The following is a 17,644-nucleotide window of genomic DNA, read 5'->3' as shown; positions in this document are numbered from 1 at the left end:
ACAGATGTTGTGCTAGGGGTCCTGCTAGCTGCTGACCTGTAATTAAAAAGGGTTATTGGATATCTGGAAACAGTAGCTTGGAAAGCTCAGGTCCTTTTCTTGCTTTAGAAATGAAAAGCTGGCTCAAAAACCTTTGACTGTAACAACCTTTCAACTGGGGACAAAATTTATATGCTGACATAAGATACACTTTAACAGGATCAGAATTATTGGTTTTGGGTAGAAAAAGAGGAAACTGTAATCCCTGTTGCCATCTGGATTGGAAGACCTTCAGAAATAGAGAAAAGAGACCTTCCCTTTACTTTATAAGTGCCAGTTCTGGAGAACCGGTAGCAGAAATTTTGATCAGTTCAGAGAACTGGTAAATACCACCTCTGGCTGGCCCCGCCCTCATCTATTCTCTGCCTCCTGAATCCCAGCTGACTGGGAGGGAATGGGGATTTTGCAGTATCCTTCCCCTGCCATGCCCACCAATACCACAGAACTCGTAGTAAAACATTTTGAATCCCACCAGTGAAGTGGATCCTTGCCTGCTAAAAAACAGTCACTTTTCTTTTTTAAAAACTTGGGCTCCACTGCAAATTAATGCCATCCTCTTTGAAGCTTTGTACAGAATCAGTTTGTAGGAATGAACAACATTTTGCACATGTCCAATGACACATCACTTTTTATTATTCCACTACTTATTGCACCTGGATAACAGCCAATATTGACCTTGCATTTATTGGAAGTCTTCAGAATACAGTATATGGGTTAGCTTTGTAAATTTGAACTGTCTGTTGGTGGAGCAATTGAATTATTAATGTATTGAGAGACCGAACCTGAGAAAATAGAGATTTGCTTAATGCAGTATTTCGCAATTTAAAAATGTGTGGACGTCGACTCCCAGAATTCCCCAGCCAACTTTAAGATGTATGCATTTCAACTCCCGAAATTCCCAGTCAGCTTTAAAGTATGGAGATTTCAACTCCCAGAATTCCCCAGCCACACGCTGAGCTGAAACCCACACATTTCAAAGTTGGCTGCGGGATTTAAGAGGGAGTTGTAATCCATACCTCTTAAAGTTGATTGGGGAATTCTGGGAGTGAAGGTCCATATGTTTTAAAGTTGACATGGGAATTCCAGGAATGGAAGTCCACATATTTTAAAGTTACCACAGTTGAGAAACAATGTGCTAAGGGATGCTCATGATATGACCCCAAATATACCCCGAGCATCTTTTTCAATAGCACAGACAAAAGGGCCAAGAGATGATGTACTGAAATGAGGACAATGATGGAGCATTTAGGGCTTATTCTCCAATGTCTTTTCTCTGTGGGACCTGGAAAGAGATCAGGCAGAGCATTTGAGATTTTAATGTACCAAAGAATCAAACGAAACAACTCTAATAATGAGAGTATGTTCCTGTGTTTTTAGTATGCTCACACTGGCTAGGAAATTCTAGGAGTCAAATTCTACACATCTTACTACTGCCAAGGTTGAGAAACCATGGCTGGCTTAATGAATGTAGGCTTCTTCAGCTCCATTGTTTTCCTTCCAATTCCTACTGGAGGTCTGGGGATCAGAGGTGGCATTCAGCAGGTTCTGACCAGTTCTGGAGAACCGGTAGTGGAAATTTTGAGTAGTTTGGAGATCCAGTAAATACCATCTCTGACTGGCCTCACCCCATCTATTCTCTGCGTCCCAAGTCCCAGCTGAGGAAATGGGGATTTTACAGTATCCTTCCCCTAGAGTGGGGAGGGAATGGGGATTTTGCAGTATCCTTTTCCTGCCATGCCCACCAAGCCACGCCCACCAAGCCACACCCACCAAGCCATACCACACCCACCAAGCCACAACCACAGAACTGGTAGTAAAAAAAATTGAACCCCACCAGTGCTGTGGATGACATGGGGAGAAAGATTGGGGCAGAATCCCTGCTCAAATTAAGCTTGGGGGCTAATAGGAGGAGATCAGAAATATGAACATGAAGGACTCAATTTTTCTTTCCATTTTGTGTTCCCCAAAATCTAAATACCCTGTCAAGTCCCTTAGAGTTTCCCTGTCTTTCTTTTGATTTCCTGGCCATTCTAAAATTTGCTTCTTTAATCGAACTCTGTGGCTCTTGGGAATAAGGTAGGTGCACTTTTAGGCTTGGCTAGTCTGGAGAAGGAAGCGGTGGCTCAGTGGCTGAGACACTGAGCTTGTTGATCAGAAAGGTCGGCAGTTCGGTGGTTTGAATCCCTAGTGCTGCATAACGGAGTGAGCTCCCGTTACTTGTCCCAGCTTCTGCCAACGTAGCAGTTCAAAGCATGTAAAAGTGCAAGTAGAAAAATAGGAACCACCTTTGGTGGGAAGGTAACAGCGTTCCATGTGCCTTTGGCATTTAGTCATGCTGGCCACATGACTATGGAGACGTCTTCAGACAGCGTTGGCTCTTCGGCTTTGAAACAGAGATAAGCACCGCCGCCTAGAGTCAGGAATGATTAGCACATATGTGCCAGGGAAACTTTACCTTTACTTTTTTAATCGGGAGAATGCTTTTGCTCTGGCCAATCGGTTCCTGTTTTGCTGGGGTGATTCATGAGCCCAAGAAACCAAAACAGGCACAAGTGGAAGAAAGACGGATGAGCCAGAGCAGATCTCTGAAAAGATAGCAATGAGATCAGTTTCCATCCAGATCTACAATGGTGCCATGGGTGGAAGGGCCAAGAACTCTCTGTTCAGGTCTCCTTCATTAACTGGCTAAGAAGGGGGTAAGTGGACAAGAGAAAAATATCCACCCACACACAGAGAGGAGCTGATGTAGAAACCATTTGAGCACAGATACCTTTTGCAAAGATTTATTGTTGTGGCTCGTAGTCTGGGAAACACTTATCCAAAGTTATTGCTGCAATCCAGCTGCAGAAAGAATCACGGCTTCCTCTCCCGTGATATGGGGAAACACACGTGGGTGGCAAACAGACAACTGCCAAACACCATGTGAGTCCAATTCCAAAGAGGGGATGCATTCTTGCAAAGCAGAAACCTGGTGGAAAGACCAGCCGGATGTTTGGTGACTCTCTGCTAAAATTGCAGCTGCATCAGCCAATCTGGGTCATTCAATAAGGTAGAAGTAAAGGTTCCCCTCGCACATAGGTTCTAGTTGACTCTAGGGAGTGGTGCTCATCTCCGTTTCAAAGCCGAAGAGCCAGCGCTGTCCAAAGACATCTCTGTGGTCATGTGGTCGGCATGACTAAATGCCGAAGGCGCACGGAATGCTGTTATCTTCCCACCAAAGATGGTTCCTGTTTTTCTACTTGCATTTTTACATGTTTTGAACTGCTAGGTTGGCAGAAGCTGGGACAAGTAATGGGAGCTCACTCCGTTATGCGGCACTAGGGATTTGAGCTGCTGAACTGCCGACCTTTCTGATCGACCAGCTTAGCGTCTTAGCCACTGAGCCACTGAGGCACCACATCCAGTGGGGTCATTCAGTACTCCTCCTTAACTCAGTAAATTAACAGTCAGCATCAGCCTAATCAAGGATCCACCAAGTACACTCCCATTAACACTAACAGGGCAAACCACCAGTATATATGAAAGAGCAAACCTCACTTCCTTCCAGAACTGCTGCTGTTACCTAGTTGGGTAATGAAATGTCTGCATGAAAACCAGAAAACGTCTGCAAGAAAACAATTAAGCTCAGAGAGCACCAAGGACCTTTCTTAACTTTGATGCATTACAACTCCCATCATTCTCAGCCAGCTTAGCCAGAGGCTTGTTGACTAACAGTCTGCAGAATTTGACTACACACACATCAAGGATACCACATTCCACCAAGAGGGAATGTTTGAGCCTTGCCTGGGTGATCTGTACATACAGGTAGTCATTGACTTTAAGAGAGGTAGGCTGCTGGGAGTTCTCAGGGGTTCAGGGGAAACTGGAACTAAGATTCTGTGCAGTTCGGAGAACTTCCAAATCCCATTCCTGGCTGGCCAGGCAAAGAACCCCTTGCTAAAATTTTTGAAGCCCACCGTTCCAACCGTTCATTTAATGGCAATACCAAGTTACAACACTAAAATAGTCACTTTACAACCAGTCATTGCACTTAGGACCTCTGCCGTATCCCCAAAGTCACATGATCAAAATTTGGGCCCTTGGCTAATTTTTAGCCAATTGTAATAACAACAAGGAAATGTCAATGTACATTGTTTAATACATGTTATGGTATTGGCAAAAGTAACTTGGATATAAATTCTAAACAGTGAGTTGGGGGGGGAAGGGGGGAAAGGTTTAGAAACTTTATTAATTGACTTTTACTTAAAAGATGTCATAAAGGTGTAATGTTATTGGAGGATTTTTTGAAATAGCTAATGAATGCGGTTGTGTCTTTAAGTATGAATGATTTGAGGTAAAACACGTTCAAATAATTGTAGTCAAATGAGAATTGTGGTACATTGATAGTAAGATATTCAAAGATTTTTGATCTAAAGTGTATAATCTAATATGAACTATAAGTAATGACTGTGAAGAAATGCACGAAAGTTATCTGTAAGCAATCGACATGCTTTCTACAAGATGTAATGAAGGATGATTCTTTTTTTGTGTTTTTGTTCAATTAAAATTTAAAAAAAACTTTTTTAAAAAAATTGGGGCCCTTGGCAATCACCGTCTATTTACCATGGCTGCAGTATCCTCGACATTGTGTTTTGTGAACTTCCCAGGCAGCTTCTGACAAGCAGAGTCAACGTGGGAAGCTGCATTCCCTTAATGAGCATGTCGTTCACTTAACAACCCCTCAGATTCGCTTAACAGCTATAGCAAAAAGGTCATAAAATCAGGCACAGCTCACTTAACAACCCCCTTGCCTAGCAATGGATTTTCTGGTTCCAGTTGTGGTCGTAAGTTGAGGACCCTTCCTACTCTCTATTTTTTTACCCTCCCTCCTCCTCCTCCGTAACCATTTATATTCACAAGGTCTCTCCCAGCACACAGGGTTTATGAGTGCATCTTTCTCTAACAGGCAGAACACTTCGGCAAGCTTTTTAAATGCAAATTCCCCCCAGCATCTGCTCTCTTTTTCAATGTGACCAGCCATGCTGGCTGCGTATCATTTTGCGTTCTGCACCTTACTTCCCCAGATGGGAGGATTTTTTTCCCCACATGGATATTTGATAGGAGAAAGAAGCTTTAGCGCCTGCTGCTCATCTATTTGTTAAATCCGTGGAGAGTTGAACAAGGCAAGTTCTCGTCCAGTGGAATTTGCGGCGTCATTCTTGTATGTGGCACCCTCTGCCATTCCTGTGTGGCCACAACTGAATGGTTTTTGGTCTGGCAAATACCTGCTGTATTCTCCCACCTTTTTTTTTTCTTCGCCCTCTTAGGCTGAAAGCAAAACAATCCTTTGGCGACTGGCTCAAATTCCCCATTCTTTTATTATTCCTCCGATTCACTGGACGTTGTTTTTCATTCCTGCATTCCAATTTAACCAGGAAGACTTCTGAAATTAATTCCAGAAATTGGAGCATGTGCCATCTGACCTGGATTGCCATTGCTTCAGTTCATCACTGCCCACTCCCTCCCCCCTCCCCAATCCTCCTTTCCCTCTCTATGTCGTTTGGTCCTTGGAGGAAGATGGATGGTGGAGAAAAACAGCCAGCAGTTTGGTGATGGCTTTACCTTGGCTTTTTGTAGCCCTGTTGTTCTCTGCAATTCATATCGCCTGAACGTCACGTAAAAAGGCTTTTGACAGAACAATTTTTCCACCTCCTCTTCCCCTGAAGTGTCTTTTCTAGGGTAGCTTGCATCCATCGTGAGGCCATTTGTGCACTCACCACCTGAAGCAGCGGGCATGAAAAGAGAGAGGGGTTTGGACGGACTGGATGGGTGGGGAGGAAGCAGGTTCAGGGCTAAAGTTGTACATGTGAAAGGGTTTTCTCTGAATCTCATTCTTGGCTTACATTAGGTAAGCTACCCAGTTGCCTATTAGGATCTCCTGGCAGAGAAGAGGGGCTGGTCCAGGAGTGAAATTCAGCAGGTTCTGACAAGTTCTGGAGAAACGGTAGCAGAATTCTTGAGTAGTTCAGAGAACCAGCAAATACCACCTCTGGCTAGCCACACAGTGGAGTGGGAATGGAGATTCTGCAATATCCTTCCCCCAGGAGTGGGGAGGTAATGGGGATTTTCCAGTATCCTTTCCCTGGAGTCTACAGTGAATGGAGATTTTGCAGTATCCTTCCCCTAGAATGGGGAGGTAATGGGGATTTGGCAGTATCCTTCCACTCCCACGCCCAGCAAGCCACACCCACAGAACCAGTAGTAAATATAATTGAATTTCATTACCAGCAAATCTTGTCCTTTAGCTCTGCAATCTTCAATAATATCTTATCAAGAAATAAAGAAAAGGGAAGAAATGGAGCCTAATTTTGATGGGATGTAGTAGGACGGACTGCATTCCAGAGGGCAAAAAGGCAATGAAGATAAGATAGTTTGTCCAGGAGAAAGAGAGGTAAGAAGGCTTCTTCCTAGCAATTCTTAAAATATATATCTAATAATTCCAATGATTGCTCTAGCTAGGTAAGGTGTCTGGCTATAGATGAGGAATTAAAAAAGGAAACTACTCAGAAGTTATCTTTTATGTCTTTCTTAGTTTTTGGCACCTGACATTAATGGAAGTACCCACAATCATATCACGATCAATAGTTTACTGTGCTTTATTATGTGTAGGAGTCCATATACCTTGCACATACCTTGCGCTCATAGAAGGTTACGGGATTAAAAATAGAATCCTTGGTGCATGGATTGTCCTTTGGAAGCTACAGATGGTCCTAAGTTGAGCTCAAACCATCAACTGACTTTCCATGCAGTTTTCTCAGCCATAGCGAAGTATTTTAAGACAGGGTTAATGTCATGGTTCCATATAGCATCCAAAAGTAAATCAGAGTCCAAGGCAAAGTATTGCTAAAAATTCCAATTTATTAAGAGAGCTGTGTTGGCACATCTGGGGAAACCCGAATCTGAAAGCTTCCCAGTTTTCCCCACCCAGATGAAAGTTCAATATCTTGTCCACACACCCACAAGTCCATCACATGATCCAATCTCCCACTGCCATGCTGGCAGCTTCCACCCATCCAGTTCCGGCCAGGTGCAGAGACAAAGGATGACCTTGGCTTTCTAGAAAGAATTTTGTTATGGCTACATACCACCCAACTCCATATTTTCCCACAATAGAAAATGCATAGTAGAATAATAGAAAGTGTGGCAGGCCTAGAGTCCAAAAAGAAAAGATGGCTTGCAGGCCTGACACATAGCACAGAACTGGCTTGCCCCTTTCTTCATCTTGGAAGGCTTTTCATTCTAACTTGCAACTTGGATGTTTCCTACTTATCTCCTGTGTCTACAGAGGAATTATTGCATCTGTCATCTACATTTCTATAACTCTCTGGTTTGGTGCAGACTCCAATGGATAATTCAGACTGCAAAAAGAACAATTTCAACCACCCTGCCTTCTACAGAAGACCTGTATATTGAGTGTGTCAGAAAGAGGGCTGAGAAAATACCTACAGAGCCCTCACATCCTGGACATAAACTGTTTTGAACTCATCTCCTCAGGATGGCGCTACAGGGCATGACATGCCAAAACAAGTAGACCCCATGGACAGTTTTTTCCTTCATGCCATCAATCTGCTGAACACCTAATTCTCACAGTGCTGTCTGATGTCTATATATATTTACCCATGTAGTATGGCCATATTTACCCTTCTTATCATCCTCTTTACTCCACCTCCTCTTATTGGGATGATGATGAGGATGATGATGAGGATTCTGTTGCTTTGAATGTACACTGAGAGCTACTGTACCAGAGACAAATTCCATGTGTGTATCTAATCATATTTAGCCAACAAAGTATTCCATTAATGTGACATAATCCCAGTTAACTTTAGGATCAACTAGGCTTGGCTAGATGCTGCCATCTTCTAGAATTGTAAAATCTGAGTTGAACCATTGTTGGAATAGCCAGGGAGTTTGCCTCTGCCACCTTACTCTATGTTATCTTGGCTACCTAGATTCCCAGTTGAGTCTAATTGTGTGAAACCTTGGCAGCTTGAAGATATGTGACCTTTAACTCTCAAAATTCCCCAGCCCCAGAAGTCCACACATCTTCAAGTTGCCAAGATTGAGAAACACTGATAATAATGGAATTCCATGGTGGTCAAGCCCAGTTAAGATTGGCCTTGTCATAGGAATATTCCAATAGGAAACAAAGGCAACAACACAAGCAATAATTCTTACTTTAAGATCAGAGGTTTATTGTTTCTAATAATTTGGAACATTAGAAATGAATAGATATAAAAGATATAATAGCAGTAATATACTTGCATTAATAAGTCATTGCAATGGGCCAATGAGAAATAGCAAGTCCTACAAGGACTGCTATAAATCAAAGGGCCCCGAGCTGATCTTGATCCCTATCTTTTATACTGTTCTTCTAACCACATACATGCTTCAGAACTTCACTAACTGTCACTTTCCATGAACACCTGTGTACATTACTTTCAATTCCTCATTTCCAACAGTTTCATTCTTCCTGTTTTAAACAAATCCATACAAGTGCATATTTTGAAAAAAAAAAACATATTTCACAGGATTACAAATATTTCTGGTAAATTTTGAAATCATCCTAGCTGAAAACTTTGGTCCATATCTTTTTCTTCTGGCCTGCTATTATCCATAGAACGTATTGAATCTAATAGATCAATAGGCTATATTTCTTGATTCTCACAGCTTGATGAGACAGTGTCCTTCATGTATTTCCCAAGTGCTGAACCTAATCTGGAGTTAAACATTGTATTGGGGGTTTATATTTTGAGGTTGTTTTAATCCTGTTTGGATGGTAAGATGAAGAGAGCTGGTCAAGGACCAGAGCAACATATACAACCTAATAAAATATATTTTGGCAACATCTCTCCCATGGAGACCCTAATCCATAGCAGTCACTTTGTGCACTGTTTAGTGGGTGATAAGCTTTTTGAGCCACTGACAGAATTTTTATTTCAGAAGAGTTCTGGCTTCTAAGGAACAGTAGCTTATCTCTGATGTCTTCTCTGTCAAGGTCAGGTGGTGCTTGGGGATGTTTGTGGTGCAGAAGCTTGGAATAAATATCGGGGGGTGATCGTGTCCCAGGATGGATCATCGCTAATTGGCAATGTTGCAAGAGAGGGAAATGTTCCATGAATGAAATTGATCCTTCTTCACTTTGGCTTCCAAATCTCCCAATTCTGTCTGGTTTTCGGCGTATTTTGAATGTCTGGAGAAACAAACACAGATGTTAGTAGCTGCGGTAGCTGCTGGAGCAAAAAACAATTGGATAGCTTTTTAGATTGTGAGCTGCCATGACCTCATTATAATCATCTTTCAAAAATATTGTTTTTCAGATGGGAAGGGGGGTGAAGGGCTTCTAAATTGTTTTTGGTTACCAACCACAAAAGGGACTTTCATAATATCCTGGCACAACAATTCAGTGATGAGAAAGTTTTTTTTCTTGCATTTATTTATGAATGTGTCTCTCTACATATATCACTTTCCAGGGCTAACTCACATGAGGAATGAAAGCAAATATGAAATGCAGAATTATAATTCAATAGTCACCAACATCCAAACAGAAAGATAGGCCAGAAGAATAGAGAAAAACAAGGAAATAGGATATCCTGCCATTGCATGAAACTGGCCTGGGAAATGAGAAGACAACCTTGTCACCTTCTCAGATGCTGCTCCAGACCTCCTGAGAACTTGGCGCTGACACCTGTCCAAGCTTAGAGAGAAAGAGAGACAGAGGATTTGGTGTGGCAAACTTGTCCACAGGCTGTCATCAGAAAAGTCAGGAGAACAGCCAAGATGGAGCAATTGAAGCTTTTTATGTGCGTCGGTTGTGTGATGAACATAAAAAATGGGTGGAACCTTGATCACACTCTTGCGAGCATCATCTTAACTTTCCCGACCTCATCCGGTGATGATACTTGTCCCAGGGCAGTTTAATGCACTTTCTTTATCCCTCCCATTTAGAGTGGATTCTTGTATTATCCTGGTACTTGTTAAATAGAGCCCCACTTCCTTTTCCTGATGTTCTTGTTGATGTTCTTGTTAAATTTGATTATTGCCGCTCTCAACTTTTCGCCTTTGGCTTTTCAGTTCTGTTGGCTCCCGGAACTCATTGATCATGTTCAGTTGCAAAACTAACAGCATTTTCACCATTGACTCAGCTCACTTTGTTGAAACCTTGGTTGACAAGGAAGGGTCTTCCCATGTGATTCCTATATCACTTTTGGTTGTTGCATAACTGTGGAGTTTTCAACATGGGCATGTCCTAGAACTGTGATGGCAAACCTATGGCACATGTGCCACAGGTGGCACATGGAGCCTCCTCTGTGAGCACATGAGCCATCGCCCAGCTGTGCTCCACCGTGCATACACCTGCATCTCCTGCCAGGCAGCTGATCTTTGGGTCTCTGCTGTGCATGCGCAGGGGGGGAATGCTTGCCGGAGATGTGCGTGCATGTGGGGAAGAGTCCGGGGTGTGTGGTACCCCCGCATTGGCCATTTTTGGTCCCAGGAGGCTTCAGGGAGGCCTGTTAGGGCCAAAACAGGGCATGGGGGGTGTCATGCACGCATGCATGAGGGGTGGGGAAGCACAGGGGGTCACATACACATTGCATTATGGGTGTGGGCACACGCCCATGCGTTGTCATGCCCACGGGCATGTTTTGGGCACACAAGGACAAAAAGGTTAGCCATCACTGGCCTAGAAAAATAAAAGATTAGAAAGAAGCAGGACTCTTCTTCTGGTCCCCCACTCTGGACAATTCCATATTTAGGTGTGAGCATTAGCCACACCACCTGCTAGTAGGGGTCAAAAGAAGCGAGAGGGCAGATGTGCCTCATAATTCAAGTCCTGTCCTCTTGACCTATGTACAAAGGGGGAGGAGAGGATTTGCATCATGGCACCACGTTGGGCAGATTGCATTTTTTGACCTTCTCTGTGGGCACCAATGGCTATAGGTGTTAGCAAAGCACCTTATGAATGAATGAAATATCCCTGGAATTCAGGCTTGGTTTAGAGGAAGATATAATTGAAAAAAGATTTTTTTTTTAATTTCTCATACATACATTCACAAATATACATTTCTAATAGATATGATTACTATTATATGTTATCCTTTAACATTTATGATTCCATTCTTCCCCTAAGGATATAATGGTATATTCGAGATTGCTTTCCTGCCATCCCATCCATCCATCTTGTATTACAACAGCCCTACTTCTTCTTCTCTCTCTCTTTCTCATACCCTCCCTTCTTCTCTACTTTCTTCTTTCCTCCTCTCCTCTTTTTTCTTCTTCTTCCCCTTCGTTTCCCCTACTCCTCCCCTCAACCTCCCCTTCCTGCCCTCTCTCCTACTCTTATTACCCCCCTCCCTTCCTCTCCTTTACCCTTTCTTCTTTCCCTCTTCTTTCCTCTTCTGTAGAGAAAGACATAATTGGATGGGCAGATCAGAAGTATTTATTACAGGCCTGTGATGGAGTTTAGTCTGGATTCCCAGGAGGGAGGGGCCACATTTCAGAGGTGCAAGAAGTTTGATTGGGCAAAAGAAATTTAGGACAGCTCCTTCCTAGAAGTTCATAGATTATACCTTTAGTATGCAAGTAGTTGCTTTATGTATGGGCAAGATTTTTGTCTATAGGTGAGGAACAATACAAGAGAGAGTGCTTAGAAGAAACTCAACATGTCTCTCTTGGATTTTGGAGCTTGATGTGACCAGCTAATGAGATGGTACACAGTTGAATCAGCATCTATCTTTTAAAACATTTGATCCATTTTATTTAAGTAAATTGGCATGTCCCTTTTTAGATCCTGAAGAAGAAGAAAGATGATTTGCCATTAAGCAAGGATAATCCAGACTTGATTAAAAGAAGATACCATCATTCATATTAAATGTTGGATTTCTCCAGTTGCCAGAAGCAGGGGTACTTGAGAGACCGCCAGCGGCCAATTACCTCCCAAAGGCCCATTAGATCCCACAGATTAGGCCTCCTCCGGGTTCCATCTACTGGCCAATGTCATCTGGCTACTACCCGGGGGAGGGCCTTCTCTGTGGCTGCTCCGGCCCTTTGGACCCTCACCTCTCTCCAGGCTTTCCGAAAAGCTGTTAAAACCTGGCTGTGTCGGCAGGCCTGGGGTTGATGAGTTCCCTTCCCCTCTCAAATCGTGTGACTGTTGGTTGTCTTTTAAATTCCCTTGTACCTTTTCTGTTGTAGTTTCTTTGTGTTTACCTCCCCCCCCCCTTGGGTTTGTGAGCCGCCCTGAGTCCCTCAGGGAATAGGGTGGTATATAAATAAAATAAACCTCAAACCTCATCAAAGAAATAAACAAATGAATGCAACCTTCATTTCACAACCTTGATAGTTGAAAGGGCTTCCCAAAATAAACCCAGATTGTTTTTGATTGATTTGACAACAATGTTTTTTTTAAATAAATTCCACTTAAACAAGTGGACATCACAGTAGACTAGTACACCTCTTTCCTTGCATCCTACATGGCTGATGTCCTTAAAATGGAAGATGTTTGCTTGAGATTTGCTAGACAAAAGGTGACATTTGGTCAGGGGTGGGGATGGATGGCCATTTTATAACTTGTGGACTTCAACTCACAGAATTCCTTAGCCAGCATGCTAAGTCATGGATAGAAGCAGAGAGACAAATTCTGCATTTTGTATACTATAATCTTTATTGTCATTGTACAAAATAAATACAACAAAATTGGTTAATTTTGTCACATGATCTTGGATTTTCCTTCAATTCATGCCTTCCTCTCTGCTGTTTTGAAGGCAGGAAAATTCCCTACTTGGAAAGAATATGTTCCCGAGACTCTGGACACACAGAAACAACATAGTGTGTGCTTCTTTAGTGCCTATACTATAGAGACATTCATACTAGCCTCATTTCACCTATACTAAATAAATACTCAGGGTGCAACAAGTCAATTTTGTTCCTCCCTGTTGCTTGCAGACACTAATCCTGCTACAACATACAATCATGCCAGATTTTATGCAGCAGTGATTAAAATCTGCCAGATGATGACCTGTGCCTCAAACCAGCCTTAATGAGTATTTGACTTGCTTAGTCAAGAGTGTTTTGTATTATGATAGATTTAGTTAGCCATGTATTAACTCTTATGGGTCTTTTAATATTTAACAGAATAACAGAGTTGGAAGGGACCTTGGAGGTCTTCTAATCCAACTCCACTGGAATAGCAGGAGACCCTGCTATTTCAGACAAATGACTGTCCAATCTTCTCTTTAAAACCTCCAGTGTTGGAGTCCCCATAACTTCTGAAGTTAAGCCATTCAGATTTAACAGATTAACAGAATTGGAAAGGACCTTATAGGTCATCTAGTCCAACCCCCCTCCCCGTCCGCTCAAGTAGGAGACCCTACACCATTTCTAACAAATGGCAATGCAATCTCTTCTTGAAAGTCTCAAGTGATGAAGCCCCCACAACTTCCGAGCGCAAGCTGTTCCACTGCTTAATTATTCTCACTGTCAGGAAATTTGTCCTTAGTTCTAGGTCGGATTTCTTCTTCATATGTTTTCATCTGTTACTTCTTGTCCTGCCTTTAGATGCTTCAGGAAATAGGTTGGCATCCTCTTGAGGACCCGGATTGTTGGGGGCAATATGCTGAGTCTGTAAACCGCTTAGAGAGGGCTGAAAGCCCTATGAAGCGGTATATAAGTCTAACTGCTATTGCTATTGCTATCTTCTTTGTTTTTTTTTTTTTTAATATATATATTTTTATTATGTTTTCATTCTATACAATCACATATTCACTGTGTTTAATCAGGGCATATAGAAAATGCCCTCTACAATACAAACCCAGTATACCACCTTGGCCCGCCATACACCCTCTTTCAACCCCCTCCAACTTTCATTCTTCCTTCTCACACACCCCTCTACGCCTACTTCCCCTCCCCTTCTTTCTAACCCTTCACTCCCTCTCCATTCCCTCCCTCCCTTCTCCTCCTCCTCTCTCTCACCCTCTCCACCCTCCTTCTTCTTTCACTCGACTCTTTCCTTCGGTATCTATTACCTTCCAGTATATTCGGTTTGTTCTATTTTCGCACTAACATTGATAAGCCACAGTATACAAATACAATCATGGAATTTAACACATATTGTATTTCCCCCCTCCCCCCTCCCCCTAAATCCCCACCTCCCTTCCCTCCCCCCGACTTCCCAAAGACCATACATGGTATAACTTTTGAACAATCACAGTCTAAAATATCTCTACATTGAACTCAGCTTCTTACTGTTACCCAAATTTTAAACAATTTAAATTATTACTGATACTAAGCATAAGCTATCTGGAATTTCTTAGTCCCATATTTACTTTTTATGTAATCAATCCATTTTTTCCAGTCTCGTTTATATCTCTCGTTTGAATGTTCTTTGAGATATGCTGAGATTTTGGCCATTTCGGCTAAGTTCATAACTTTCAAAGTCCATTCTTGAATTGTAGGTAAATCTTTCTTCTTCCAATACTGCGCCACCAAGAGTCTTGCTGCCGTTATTAAATACAGAACCAAATTAGTCTCTGCTGCTGTAAAATCAATACATATACCCAGTAAAAACAACTGGGGGGTAAATTTTATCCTTCTTTTAAAGATGTTTTGCAGGATCCACCATATTTTTATCCAAAATGCCTTGACATTACGACATGTCCACCATATATGAAAATATGTAGCATCACAAGAACCACATCTCCAACATTTAGGTTGAACATTTGGATACATAGAGGCAAGCTTTTTAGGATCTAGGTGCCATCTATAAAACATCTTATAAAAATTTTCTCTCAAGTTTTGTGCTTGTGTAAATTTCACATTTCTTACCCAGATTCTTTCCCATGTTTCAAGCATTATTGGTTCCTCGATATTCTGAGCCCATTTTATCATACAATCCTTAATCAGTTCCGTTTCAGAATCCATCTGTACTAATACATTATATATCCTCTTTATATGCATTGAGCTTTGATCTCTTATTTGTTTAAACAAATTATCCTCAACTTTTACAAAGCCAATTTTTTGATCTGTTTTCCACCTAGCCTGTAGTTGACCATACTGAAACCACGTTTGAACTACCTTCTCTTCTTTAAGTACCTCTAAAGATTTTAGTTCCATCACCCCTCTTTCTGAGATAAGAAGTTGTCTATAGGTGGTTCTACCGTGTTTTTGTTCTACATTCATATTTTCAATTGCATGTCTAGGAATTGCCCACATGGGCACTTTATCATTTAATTTATGTTGATATTTTTTCCAAACCCGCAATAAAGCATTTCTTAAGATGTGATTTTTAAATTTCTTATCCGTTTTTTGTTAAATAACAAGTAAGCATGCCAACCATATAACAAGTCATATCCCTCGATATTCAAAATTCTGTCATTAGTTAGATGAATCCAATCACTAATTGCAGATAGTGCCACTGCATCATAGTATAATTTTAAGTTAGGTAATTTCAATCCTCCTCTTTCACGTGCATCTTGCATTATTTTCATCTTTACCCTCGGCTTCTTTCCTGCCCACACAAATTTGTTGATACCCTTCTGCCATTCTAAAAGATTTGCATCTCTTTTAAGTATTGGTAACATTTGAAAAAGAAATAAAAATTTTGGTAAAATGTTCATTTTTACTGCCGCTATTCTACCCAGCAAGGACAAATGCAGTTTTTCCCACCTTTTCAACTCCAACTGTGTACTATGCCAAAGTGATTCATAATTATACTTGTATAATTTCCCATTTGAGATTAAGATATTAACTCCAAGATATTTAACTTTTTTAACTACCTCACATCTTAGCATCGCCCCCAGTTCTTCCTTCTGTTTGATAGTCATATTTATAGCTATTATTTTGGTTTTTCCTAGATTTATTTTAAATCCCGAGACTTGACCATATTGATTGATCGTACTATTGCTATCTTCTTTGTGACAGCACCTTAAATATTGGAAGACTGCTATCATGTCACCCTAGTCCTTCTCTTCATTAACCATAGCAATAGCATTTAGACTTATATACCCCTTCACAGTGCTTTATAGCCCTTTCTAAGCAGTTTATAGAGTCAACGTATTGTCCCCAACAATCTGGGTCCTCATTTTATCAACCTTGGAAGGATGGGAGGCTGAGTCAACCTTGTGCCGGTGAGAATTGAACTCCTGGCAGTGGGTTGAATTAGCCTGCCATACTGCATTCTAACCACTGCACCATCATGGCTCAATTAGACTAGATATACCCAGTTCCTGCAACTATTCTTCATGTGTTTTGCCTCCAGTCCCCTAATCATCTTTGCTCTTCTCTGCACTCACTGCAACGTCTTTTTTATATTGTAGTGACCAAAATTGGATTCAATATTCCAAGTGTAGTCTTACCAAAGGATTATTAAGCAGTACAACCACTTCACATGGTCTAGATTCCATCTCTTTGTTGATGAAATCTAGGACTTTTTTTTTTTGGCATCTGCAGCACAATGTTGGCTCATATTGAAGTTGTCCACTAGGACTCATAGATCCCTTTTAAAGGTAAAGGTTCCTCTTGCATATATGTGCTAGTTGTTCCTGACTCTAGGGGTTGGTGCTCATCTCCGTTTCAAAGCAAAAGAGCCAGTGTTGTCCGAAGACGTCTCCATGGTCCTGTGGCTGGCATGACTAAATGCTGAAGGCGCATGGAACTCTGTTATATCCCACCTAAGGTGGTCCCTATTTTTCTATTTTCATTTTTTACATGCTTTCAAATTGCTAGGTTGGCAGAAGCTGGGACAGGAAATAGCAGCTCATTCCATTACGTGGTGCTAGGGATTTGAACTGCTGAACTGCGACCTTTCTGATCCACAAGCTCAGCATCTTAGCCACTGAGCCACCGTGTCCCTCTAGATTCTTTTTACAGTTTACTTATTTTTATTTATTTATTTACTTAGTTACTTACTTAATGTTTTTATCCCATATTATAGTGTTTGTCTTTTTAATATATATATTTATTATTATTTTTTAAAGTTTAAAACCTTGTGCATTTTTAGTTTTTTATCATTTTTTATTTTATTATTTTATAATTTGGCAAATATACAAACAAGGCCACACTTGGAGTACTGCATCCAGTTTTGGTTGCCACAGTGTAAAAAAGATGTGGAGACTCTAGAAAGAGTGCAGAGAAGAGCAACAAGGAGGATTAGGGAACTGGAGGCTGAAACATATGAAGAACAGTTGCAGGAACTGGGTAGTTTAATGAAAAGAAGGACTAGGGGAGACATGATAGCAGTGTTCCGATATCTCAGGGGTTGCCACAAAGAAAAGGGAGTCAAGTTATTCTCCAAAGCACCTGAGGGTAGAACAAGAAGCAATGGGTGGAAACTAATCAAGGAGAGAAGCAACTTAGAACTGAGGAGAAATTTCCTGACAGTTACAACAATTAATCAGTGGAACAACTTGTCTCCAGAAATTGTGAATGCTCCAACAGTGGAAGTCTTTAAGAAGATGTTGGATAACCATTTGTCTGAAACGGTATGTGGTTTCCTGCCTAGGCAGGGGGTTGGACTAGAAGACCTCCAAGGTCCCTTCCAACTCTGCTATTCTTTGTATTTTATTGTACTATA

At 41.5% G+C, this 17,644-nt stretch overlaps 1 protein-coding gene across 1 annotated transcript in view; it reads left to right on the top strand.

Moving 5' to 3' along the window:
- The window catches only part of LOC106548014 (collagen alpha-1(XVI) chain), a 203,597-nt gene that overhangs the window by 70,318 nt on the left and 115,635 nt on the right, over positions 1-17,644 (top strand). The window lies entirely within an intron of this gene.

This window comes from Thamnophis sirtalis, unplaced genomic scaffold (genome assembly GCF_051295495.1).
Source record: "Thamnophis sirtalis isolate CommonGarterSnake01/CBP01778 unplaced genomic scaffold, rThaSir2_p1.2 scaffold_13, whole genome shotgun sequence".
NCBI classification, from domain to species: domain Eukaryota; kingdom Metazoa; phylum Chordata; class Lepidosauria; order Squamata; family Natricidae; genus Thamnophis; species Thamnophis sirtalis.
Note: the sequence above shows the minus strand (reverse complement) of the source record. Positions and strands in the feature narration are given on the sequence as shown.